Source organism: Equus przewalskii, chromosome 16, assembly GCF_037783145.1.
Source record: "Equus przewalskii isolate Varuska chromosome 16, EquPr2, whole genome shotgun sequence".
NCBI classification, from domain to species: Eukaryota; Metazoa; Chordata; class Mammalia; order Perissodactyla; family Equidae; genus Equus; species Equus przewalskii.
This window is the reverse complement of record NC_091846.1, coordinates 73,416,780-73,427,619: the sequence shown is the minus strand read 5'-3', so window position 1 is coordinate 73,427,619 and position 10,840 is coordinate 73,416,780. Positions and strand designations below refer to the sequence as shown.

The window sequence follows — 10,840 nt, the reverse complement described above, 5'->3', positions numbered from 1 at the left end:
TGGGCACAGGCATTCTGAGAGAGATAAATAAGAAATAATTATGTAACTACATTGGTTTCTTCAAATTCATTGGCAGTAAAGATGGAATCCAAATTTCACCTGATCAAGGAGACTGACTTTATAAGGACCGGAAGTCCTCCCCGCCCCAGAAGTGAGGTCATAATGCAGAACACAAAGGGAAAACTGTTAAACAAAAATTCTGAAAGCTTTAGGAATAGGTATTCCATATCTGGGGTGTAGATGCCCAGAACCAAGATCCCAGAACACAGTACTTTTTCAGGTTTATCAGTCCCTCTGTTCAAGGAAGACGAAACGTAAAGTACACTCTCAACAAATTATCTTGGCAATATTTTGTTGACTTATTATTTTAAAGATATGCCAGTGTGTGACTTTTACTTTGTGGTAGGTAGTTCAAAAAATATAGATTTTTTAAGTAGCTCTGAGAGTCATCTTGTTTGGTCCAGATTATGGACTGTTTAATTATTTTGAATATATTGGTAGCATCCAATTGCATAAAACCGAAGTTAAATTAATTCTTAAGTAACATGCTGTAATTAGATGCCAAAAAGTGATACAAACATAAAAAAATTATAAAAGCTTAAGTTATTAGACTGATATGAAATTAATCTGGAAAATTAAATAAAGACTAGAATTGTGTGTGTGTGTGTGTGTGTGTGTGTTTCTATAGACCCAACAGTAACCCAAATTCTTTTATATAAGTATAGAAGTGGACATAATTTTCATTAAAATTATCATTCTTACACTTGCAGAGGCTTTTTAGATGATTCAGGTTATTTGCTTAACATAGGAATGTTTACTTTAGAAAGTACAATTTTTTATTTTATTCACATTGGTTAAAATATACAAGCCAACATTTCCTGCACTTGACCTTAGAAGTTCATCTTTCTAAAATATTTCTTTATACTTTGCCAAAGTGTTTACTTTCCTAATTACCTCCTGTTACATTAGTTAACTTCCCTCATGCTGGCCTAGAGAGTTCTTTTGGCCCACTGGTATTTGCACATGGAATTTAAATATTTGCAGGAGTACTTTTCCTGTTCTTTACTCATCAGTTAGCAAAGTCAAACATCATTTAGTCTCAGACTCTGCAACCAGCATGGAGGGGATGCTAGTCAATCTTCCCTTTTTTGTTTATCTCTTCTACGGACAACATCCGTTTTCAATGCCGGGGTCACTGATTATCCATTCATTCACCATCCATTGAACATCTACATGACAAGCACAGAATTTGGTTTGTGAATTTAAGGAGTCGTATCCTAATGGGCAGAGACATATGTGAGCAAATAATTACAAGGTGATTCGATGTGTTCTGGTGTGCACACCATGTAATGAGTACATGGAGAACGAAGAAATGGGCTCCCACTGGGAGAAGCAGGGTGCCTTACTAGAAGCAAGAGAAAAGTTACTGCCTCTTGCAAAAAGAAGTAGAGCACTTAGTTTTTCGCTTTGTATAACAGTTGAGATATAATTGTTATACAATAAATTTTGCATATTTAAAGTGTACAATTATATATATATGTGTGTATGTGTTTGTATGTATAAATTCATGAAACCCCACCCTAACTAAGATAATGAACATATCCATCACCACCCCCAAAGGTTCCTCATGCCTTTTTATAATTCCTCCCTCCTGCCTTATTTCTCTGGATCCTCTCTCCTCCATCCTTTTTTGTTTAGAGCGAGGCATCTGGTTTCTTTCATTCAGCGTAATTATTTTGAGATCTACCCGTGTTGTAAGTATCAGTAGTTTATTCTTTTTACTACTGAGTAGTATATCATAGTTTGTTAATTTATGGATTTTGAGTTGTTTCCAGTTTTTTACTGTTTCACATAAAATTGCTATGAAGAATTTTATGCATAAGAAGTATGTCTTTATAAGAACAAAAACAGATATTTTGTTTATTTCTCTAAGAAAAATACCAAGGAATGAAATAACTAAATCATATGTAGTTAAACTTTTCACAAACTGCTAACTTGTTTTCCAAAGTATTTCTATGATTTTTCTTTTCTCCTACCAGTATGTGAGAGTTCCAGTTCCTCCAAATCTCTGCCGACATTTGGTATAGTCATTTGTAAAAATTTTAGTCATTCTAAAAGAAATGTAGTGGTATCACATTATGATTTTAATTTGCATTTTGAAAAAGTGACTAATGATGGTTAACATCTTTTCATTCTGTTGTTTGTCATCCCTATATCTTTGTTGGTGATGAATCTCTTCAAATATTTTGCCCATTTTTTATCCGGTTTTGTTCTTAAAATTGAGTTTTAATAATTCTCTATATATTATGGTTATAAGCCCTTTATCAGTTTTGTGATTTATAAATATGTTCTCCTAGTCTGTAGCTTTCCTCTACATCCTCTTTACAGTGTCATTAGAAGTCCGAAGTTTTAAATTTTGACAAAGCCCAATTCACCACTTTGTTCTTTTTCACCTTATCCTTGGCATGATATCTAAGAAATGATTGCCTAGCCCAAGGTCACAAAGGCTTTCCTCATGTGTTTTCTTCTAGAAGATTTATAATTTTAGGTTTTATATTTAGAGTTATAATCAATTTTCACTTAACTTGTCTATAAATTGTGTGGTATGTATCAAAGTTCATTTTTGGGCCAATGGATATCCAATTATTTAAGCACCATTTATTTAAAGATGATCTTTTCTCTACTCAGTTGCCTTTGTGTTTTTGTTGAGAATTAGTTATCCATAAATGTGTAGATATATATCTGGACATCCCATTTTGTTCCAGTGATCTGTTTGTGTGAGTACATTTGGGGTCCCCAGCAGAAGAGTTAAAATAACCCCTTACACACACCACAGTGACATTCTTGCTGCCCTAACAGGTCCATACAGCTACCGTCTTCCAGATTTCTTATACATTTTCCTCCCCATCCCTAATTCTTCTTCATGCTTCTTCACAGATTGCCTCAGAAATCTAAACTCTTTACCTGGAAATTCTCTTAAAATGTGGGTTTTAAATCTGTTGCTTTAGGGTAGAACTCACAAACTGTATCCCTGAGTTTTCCATTAATGCTGATACTGATGCTCCACCGACCACACTTTGAATAACAAGATTCTAGAACGTGTAGATTTCACCTTCTTACTAGGCAGTTGTTCATTAAATAGCAAAAATGTGTTGTTTGAACTTGCTTTATTCTAATATAATTAGATGGCTATTTCATTAAACTAGTGGGCTGAAAAACTGAAGAAAACCAACATGCATATATCCCTTTATAATGTTTAATAGGTCAAATCTGTCCTTAAGAACAAATTTCTTATGCGGATTTTTTCCAATAAAGTTAGCCACTACAATACCATAAAATGTGAGGAGAACATTCCTAACATCTTAGGATAATTGGCACATTTGCCAACAATTTTTTTCTCACATCAATGAGTACATCTTATGAAATCATTTATTTGTCTGTAGTATGTTTTTAATGTAGTAGAATTCTCAATATATAATACATAAAATTTTAATTATATTAAATCAAAGAATATTTTATAATATTTTGGATAAGAATATTCATAAATATATGACTATAATTTCATAATATATATAGAAAATATACAAGGAATTTATACAACTCAATAGCAAAAAAATAAATAACAATTAAAAAATGGGCAAAGGTTCTGAATGGACATTTTCCAAAGAAGACATACAAATAGCCAACAAGTACATGAAAAGATGCTCAACATCACTAATCACCAGGGAAATGCAAATCAAAACCACAATGAGATATCATGTCACACCTGTTGGGATATCAGTTCTCAGAAAAACGAGAGAAAACAAATGCTGGTGAGGATGAGGAGAAAAGGGAACCCTTGTGCACTGTTGGTGGGGGTGTTGGTACAAACACTATGGAAAATAGTATGGAATTTCCTCAAGAAATTAAAAATAGTACTACCATATGATCCAGCAATTCCACCTTTGTGTGAATATCCAAGGAAAATGAAATCATTATCTGGAAGATGTATCTGTACTCTACTCTTGTGTTCATAGCAGCATTATGCACAATAGCCAAGGTATGGGAACAGCCTAAGTCAATGGATACATGGATCAAGAAAATGTGATATATATACATAACGACTATTATTCAGCCTTTTAAAAGAAGGAAATTCTGTCATTCACAACAACATGGATGAACATGGAGGTCATTATGCTAAGTGAAATAAGTCAGACAGAGAGACAAATGCTGTTTGGTGTCAGTTATCTGTAGAATGTAAAAAAAAAAGCAAGTTGAACTCATAGGAACAGAAAGTAGAAAAGTGGCTGCCAGGGGCTGTGGTTGGGGAAATAGGGAGTGGTAAAAGGGTACAAACTTTCAGTTATAAGATGAATAAGTTCTGAGGATCTAATGTATAACATGGTGACAATAGTTGACAACACGTTATTGTGTAATTGAAATTTACTAAGAGGGTAGAACTTAAATGTTCCTACCAAAAAAGGGTAAATATGTGAGGTGATGGATGTGTTAATTGATTCGATGGGGTAATCCTTTCGCAATGTATAGGTATATCAAATCATTACATTGTACACTTTAAATATCTTACAACTTTGTTTATCAATTAAACTTCAATAAAACTGAAAAGGATAAGAAAAGGCAAATCTTTTTGATTACAGAAAGAAAAGGTTTCTAAAGGAGCAACCAGTCCTATTTAAACAATTAAAAATATGGCTTGAGATTAAGTGAAAGAAAAGGGAAATCAATCCTTAATGATTCCAAAGGCGTGGCTAATAGCACTGAGACAGCGATAAGCCTGTACACCCTTGGAGAGGAGACGTAATTACTCCACAGCGATGAGCTCCTCCTCACGATGTGCTCTGCAAGGAGCTCTGGGACCAGTCTTATACAAACCTGGTGTAAGTTTCCAGGGTGCTAAACATGCCACCTGCTCCCGGTGGCCTGGCTTCTTCCCTCTTGTTGTCTGCGTAACTGCGAAAAGGCTTTGGCACCAAGCCAGACATTTTGCATCCCAGGTGAAAACCACACAAGAGAAAACACCCTCTGCTTGTGAAGATGATTTGAGAGCTTTGTGAGGCCTCCATGCATTTTTATGAATTCTCTCTGCATTCGACTTGGTTTCTTGCTGAGCTGTGCTCGTTGACATGGCCTTCTGGTGTTGAAATATTTGTTCTTAATTTACCTCAACAGATGATACAGACAGACATTAACCCTGATTCTACTCATTTAAAAATGTATATTATTTACACTTTCTTCCTTACGCTTAGAGTTTCTATGTTTGCACAGGCAGCATTGTTCCAAGGCACCAACCCATCAAGAAACCCAGCCACAGAAGTCTTCTTTTAGGGTAAGTATTTGTTGAAGGAATGCATGTCAGGAGCTGGACAGACATCAACATTGTGGTAACCAAGTCTTGTGAGGCTCTTGATATGCAGAATACATTGCATACCTGGGGAAAGGTCCATTTAAATCCACATGAAACATTTGTGCTTGCTAGCACAGCCGTAAAGGGCCCAGGTAATATTTTTATGTCCACTGTAATTTAATATAGGGTGCAAATGTGAATCTCTATTATAAAGAAGAAAAGTATTCTCTCCCTACTTCTTCGCTTCTTCCACATTTCATATATCATCAAGCATTCTTGGCAAAAATTTATATTGATATTAAATTAAAAATGTGTATGTGTGCATGACATGTTCATGCAAAAATACTGCCACATTTTCAGTGGCTATGATGGGGAATTAGGAAAATCTTTTCCCATGCCATCAGGATGACTGAAGAATTGAAGAGATTTCCTATTTACTACAACTTGCTCCTGACTTTGAAGAACACGCTACTCCAAATCTGTGAGACCGTTTTTGGATACTATTCTTTGTGCCTCTCTGGAGAGCCTGGCAGTCTCTTCGCTATGTTCTGACTTCAGTCACTTATTCTGAAGCTCAAAATGACACTGCATACTTCCTCAGCTAGGGAGAGCGTGGGAAGAGAAGAGAGAGCAGAAACTATAAACTTTATTTCTTGTTCTTGTCGTCATTTTTTTTCTCTTTCCAATGTGGCTTTCCTCCTGTGGATTTTTTTCTGTTGGCGTTTGTGTCAAGGGAAAGGAGAGCTTTCGGTTTACTCTGAGATTTTCACTTCTTATCACTCTTCAGACAAACCCCCTGCAGTACTTCGCATCATCAATTTTCAGTCCCCCCCTCCTCTGCCCGCGCCCCCACTCCTAGGAAACTTCCTGTGTCATATGTCTTCCGACCTGCCCCGTGGTTAAGATGTCAGACCTGTTTGCAGGACACCACAGACAGATAAATGACACGGAAAAGGAGCCCAAAAGCAGGCCAAATATATGTTATACATGTACTTGAAGGTAGCATGAAGAAGATGACATTTTCCCTCAGGGGAGAAAAGGATAAATTAGTTAACATATGGTATTGGGCCAACTGGCTAAGCATGTGGAAAAGGAAAATAAAGTTAAACCCCTACCTCACAACACGTACCCTAATAAAATCCAGATGAATTAAACATTTAAATGTAAAAAATAGAACCACAAAAGTACTGAAATGAAACATAGGTGGATATATGCTATTGGCATAAAGGAGGCCTGTGGGAGCACACGTGCCAGCCAGAGAAGGCGAGGAAAAGAGCAGCGGATTTGCTGCACAGTATGAATTTCCTGAAGCAAAATGGCAGGCAACAGAAATAATTTGCAGTGTATGACCTAAATATTAATAGTTAATATATAAGTATCTTCTAATATTAACTAATTGATTATATCAGTAGAAAAATAGGCAAAGGATCTAACTGGTGCTGAGAAGAAGTAGGAAGGAAATGGCCAATGTGCATATGAGAAATAAGTAAGTATCAAGTGAAAGTTAAAGCTATGATCAAATGCCATTTTATCTACAAAATGGAGAATTAAAATGTTTTATTCAGTATTGACAAGGTTGGGGGTAAATAATACTCTCTCATTTATTACATTAGGCTTTAGGTTGGTTCTTAATGGTGAGCAACTTGGAAACATGTACCAAAAGCTTTAAAAATGTTTAAACTTGATGCCAAATTCCATTTTTGGTAGTCTATTATAAGGAAAATTTAGATGCAATATATTGTTTGAAATATTTAAGTATTGAAAACAATTTACATTTTAAATTATGAAATTTTGACTAAGTAAGTTATAGCACATAAAAAGGGATGCTCTATACCCTTTTCCAATGATTCTGCAGGTTATTATTTAAAACCATGTTAAAAAATTACTACTTAGGTATTAAGTATGCATTAAAGGTGTACATGAAGTTAAAAAAATATCATATAGTCTAATAACAAAATACTATGTGTATATTTATATATTAACTAGCTGGTGAGGTTTATTTTTTTATTTTCTTTTTTAAAAAATGCATTTGTTTCATCAAATAAGAATGTTTAAATTATGTCCTATCCAGAGGGGCTATGTTTCAAGACCCCCCAGTGGATGCCTAAAACCACGGAGTACTAAACCCCATATATACTCTGTTTTTTCCTATACATAACATACTTACTATAAAGTTTAATTTGTAAATTAGGCACAATAAGAGATTAACAATAATTAATAATAAAATAGAACAATATACTTCAATAGAAGTTACTGTAGATCTTTGCAACCTCAGCTTACAATTTTGTTTCTTTGCATATTGAGTTGAGAACTTTCTCCTTTTCAGTTAATCGAAGGACTTTGTGGCCTCTCTTTGGCATACCTGAATTGCGGGCATCACCACTCTTGAACTTTGGGGCCATTATTAAGTAAAATAAGGGTGACTTGAACACAAGCACTGCATACGTGACAGTCCATCTGATAACTGAGGCGGCTACAAAGTGACTAACCAGCCGGTGACATACACAGTGTGGATGCACTGGCCAAATCTCATCTGGGGCTGGGTGGCACGAGATTTCATCACGATACTCAGAACAGCTCGCAAGTTCAAACTTAAGGAATTGTTTATTTCTGAAATTTTTTGTTTAAATATTTTCAGCCTGCAGTTGACAGAAGGCAACTGAAACCGTGTAAAGCGAAACCGAGGGTGGGGGGGACTGCCGTGCTGGAGTAGCGCTGGAGTAGTGGTGCAGTAATTTGCTGTCCTAAGTGGTCATCTGTTCCAACAGTTAGCAACCGGAAGAACTGATAAAGACTTTGGAATTTTAGTGTTTCTCCTCTTTCATCCCATTCGTCTCAGTGAAGTATAGAGTGAATTGAAAAGATTTATTTTCCCATTAAGATTGATCAATTTGGCTACCAAAATATATTACTTGTTTTCTCTATTTTATTGGAAATGAAAAAATAATAAAGCACCTAATATATAACTACTAATTATTATACATAATAATTGATAAGCAAAAGTTTGCTGTTTTTATTGTTGCTTTCTTAAATGATTTTAATTTATCGGCTATTATGCCAGAAGACCAAATTACAGGGATCTCAAGGAAACTGTCTTTCTCATAGGAGTAGTGGTCATTGTTCTAAAGACATGTCCTTTCTGATATAACAAGAATGTGCACACACATGCGTGTGTTTCTATGTGTGATAGAAGCCAATTATTACAGGTGTGCTACAGGAAAAGTCTTTACAAGGGTTTAGGGATTCTCAAAATTAAAGAAAAAGCACAGGAAACAAAATGAGAGTAAGGAGCTATAGAGTCAGGGAAAGCTCTAAATTCCACATCAAGTGAAAAACCACAGGAAAGAGCCTCTTGTCTATTTTGGATTCAGATTTTGTCTATTTGTGATTCAGAATCAGAGAATGTTTAAAAAATGAAGAAAGCATGATTTGAAAACTGTAATTAAATTTCCTTTTTTATGTAACATGTTTAGAATATTAAATGAGAACTCCAAGTTCATCAGACCACCTTCACCGTCTTTAAAAAGGCCACAGGTAATTTTGCCAGGGCTGAGGGTTATCTGCCTTATTCATATTTTGGAAGATAAGGCTATTTCACCTCTACTTTAGTGAGGTATTTATATCCTTGCAGAACTAGAAATCATGCCTCGAGCCTATGTAAATCTCCCTTGCTGCACTTCAATAGATTGATAACTAGTTCTATTTAGTTTGGGATTTATGTGTATTCCATTTGATTCAAGGAAGTTAAAAGTGCTTATGACTATTTATCACATCCTAAGAACCTCCTGGTATCTGGAATTTGGAATCAGAAAACATAAATTCATGCCTCAACTTCATCATGCATTCACTGTATGACATCCAGCAAGTTACGTATCCTCTCTAAGCCTTAATTTCTTCATTTGTACTAGCAGAAGATATTTCATAAAGTTGTGAGAAATGAAATACAATAATTCATCTGAAGGACTTTGTAAATTAAAAAGAGATGCCATAAATAAATGTTAGTTACTTTTAATAGAGTAAACATGTTCAGTCAACATGATGCCTTGGATCGTTCTTTTTAATAATTTAAAATAGCATTGTACAAGATTGGTTTGTCGTGCCAGATTTTGTTTCTGCAATGCTAATTTACCTCCCAATCTATGTCAACAATATATTTTCCTGGTTTCAAAATATGGAATTATCTTTTAGTTTCTCCCTCTTTTCTTATGAGCCCGTATGTTAATAATGACTAAATCTATTCATTTCTATCCTTAAAATGTCTCTCCCATCCACTGACCCCCTCCATCCCTTGCCTTTTATGTTTCCCTTATCTTCAGCTTTGGCCAAGGGGGAATAGATGTGTCAGACAGACCTAGGTGTGAAATCGGGCTCTGCTAGTTCCTGTCCGTGCCACTGTAGTTATATAATGTAATCTTAAACTTCCATGTTCTCACCTGTAAAGAAGAGATAATGCAAATCCTTCACAGTGGTTACATTTAATGAAAGTTTCATCACAACGTTTCTGTGTTCAAAATCTTTGATGATTTTCATTTTTCGCCAAATAAAGTTCCAATTCAGATAGATTTTAAGACCAGTCTCCTACTCCCCGTCTGGCTTTATCTCCAATTCTTCTCCAATCATTATTACCACCTACTAGATTTTCTGCCTTGACACAAGAGGCACAAAATTTATATCAACAATGTCTCTTAAATTAGGATAATTGATTCTTTAATTTCCTTGTTTTGAAATGGGGAGAGGAAAGTTTCTGCATATATCACAGAATTATTTTTAGGAAAAATGTGCTAATCTATGTTACAGAATATTAGAAGATCCCCAAACTACTTATTTGCACGGTACTATTACTAATTGTCATAGCCTTTGGCTCATCATGCGCCTGGCTGAAATAGGTTCTTCAGCATGCCCTGTTAGTCTCTCCAAATGAGAGTGACTGATGCCAAGTGGAGAGATGGAATCTTTCTATCCACCATTCCCTTTCTACCAGTGAGATGCAGAATCAACAGAAAATATGTAATATTTATTCATCCATTGGATCTATTTTCATAAAGCTCAGATACCAGATGATGACAAAATCTAATTCTCTGCATTCTGCTGAAGCTATCAGGCTTTAAAACATTTAAAATGTGTATGTTAGACAAGCATTGCTCGTGACCAATCACACATAACTGTAAAATATGAGAAACAGTGTAAACAGAGTTGTTTCTCTTCTACACAACATGCCTATTTCCAGTACATAGCACAGTGCCTGGCAAATAGCTATAAATACATGCTCATTAATGACTGCATTAAAACATATTGCGTATTTTTCTAAATGCATTCCTGCCTAATTAATCACGTTAAAGCTATCAGCATTTGGATGATAGGCTTCTTTGTGCATTACTTTTGGAGCAAAGAGGTAGAGCTCTGAGCATTCAGACGAGGCAAGGGAAAGGGTATTTATTGGATGAAGGATATTTATGGGATGGCTCCAGCCTTGAGAAACATCAAGTTCTGAGAAAA

The 10,840-nt window shown here is 35.3% G+C and overlaps 1 long non-coding RNA gene across 1 annotated transcript; it reads left to right on the top strand.

The window, feature by feature from the left end:
* Nucleotides 1-202: 202 nt before the first annotated feature.
* Nucleotides 203-9,374, top strand: LOC139076405 (uncharacterized). The gene is made up of 3 exons (XR_011527983.1): nt 203-402; nt 5,266-5,326; nt 7,671-9,374. It is a non-coding gene; the product is annotated as an uncharacterized lncRNA (long non-coding RNA).
* Nucleotides 9,375-10,840: the final 1,466 nt, after the last annotated feature.